This window comes from Lemur catta, unplaced genomic scaffold (assembly GCF_020740605.2).
Source record: "Lemur catta isolate mLemCat1 unplaced genomic scaffold, mLemCat1.pri scaffold_66_ctg1, whole genome shotgun sequence".
NCBI classification, from domain to species: domain Eukaryota; kingdom Metazoa; phylum Chordata; class Mammalia; order Primates; family Lemuridae; genus Lemur; species Lemur catta.
This window is the reverse complement of record NW_025423865.1, coordinates 330,085-331,783: the sequence shown is the minus strand read 5'-3', so window position 1 is coordinate 331,783 and position 1,699 is coordinate 330,085.

Sequence of the window (1,699 nt, the reverse complement as noted above, 5' to 3'; positions counted from 1 at the left end):
ATACTAACATTTACTGAATATTCAACTGTAAGTTTTATAGTGGAGAAAGATGACGAACACTACCACAGCCAGGTAATCAAAGTCAACATCAGTAGTGATCAGTCATAGCGATTGCATGTATTCTTGCATATGATATGTTAAGAATGGCATTCTATCTGTTTGGTCATCCCCTCCCAAACTCATAGCCTTACTCTTACCATGGGAAAAACATCACACAAACACAGATTGAGGGATATTTTAGAAATTACCTAAAATTTTGAAACTAGCATTCACCAAAACTGTCAAAGTCATCAAAAACAAGAAAAGTCTGAGAAACTGTCACAGGCCAAAAAAGACTGAGGAGACATGACAACTAAATGTAACGCATTGCCCCAAATGGGATACTGTAACAGAAAATCATCATGAGAAAGAAAGTATTAAAGTCTGAATAGGCCGGGCGCGGTGGCTCACGCCTGTAATCCTAGCTCTGGGAGGCCGAGGCGGGTGGATCGCTCGAGGTCAGGAGTTCGAGACCAGCCTGAGCAAGAGTGAGACCCCGTCTCTACTAAAAATAGAAAGAAATTATCTGGCCAACTAAAAATATATATATACAAAAAAAATTACCCGGGCATGGTGGCTCATGCCTGTAGTCCCAGCTACTAGGGAGGCTGAGGCAGTAGGATCGCTTAAGCCCAGGAGTCTGAGGTTGCTGTGAGCTAGGCTGACGCCACGGCACTCACTCTAGCCCGGGCAACAAAGTGACACTCTGTCTCCAAAAAAAAAAAAAAAAAAAAAAATAAAGTCTGAATAAATTGTAGATTTTAGTTAATGACAATGTATCAATATTAGTTTATTAGTTGTGACAAATGCACCCTACTAATATGTTCATAATAGTAGAAACTTGGGACAGGGCATATGAGAACCCTCTACTACCCTCAAAACTTTTCTTTAGAAAACAATTCTAAAATTAAAAATTCAGTTAGATATTAAAAAATCATAGAAAGTTTCTTTTTCATTTAGACCCAGGAATACTTTGATGAAAGCAAAGATGAACGTTTGTCATGTTTTACTATAATGACCAAAGCTGTCATAGAATTATAGGTTATGAAAATCTTAGTATTGGAGTTGGTTATTTTTACAGACCTTTGAAAATCCAAAAGGTTTAATTAACATCTCAGCCTTTTAAAACTAATTCAATGATTCCTTATTTTTTGGCAATTTCTATTAAAGTGAGAGTCCATTTATAGTGAAAAATTTCTTGTTTACGTTCAATTTGCTTCAGAGAAATTTAATATCTGTAGGAAGGATAATTACTTTCAAAATTTGGGGGAAACAATATGGGTATGGTCATTTAACATAGGCCAGGAATCTTGACACTTCTTGAAGTGGTGTTCTAAAAATAGCACGCTAATTTTTTGTATAACCAGAGGCATTGTTATATCTTATTTTATATTTTAAGCTCTCTCTTTAGAAATCATGCCATTATATTTTTAAAGTCTTATATAGAGGAAACACTTCCTACTTTGATCATGTCTTGTTCCAAGAATGCATATAGTTTATGCCATCCTGAGTCATTGTTCTTTCTTTGAAAAAATAATGTAAAGGATAGTAATTGCACATGTTATGGTTTATGTCGCTATGCCTATTTCATTTAACTTTTAGGACTGTCTTTTAAAATTGTGTGTCTAACAAATGATTTAGTAGCACTTTCAACACTTTA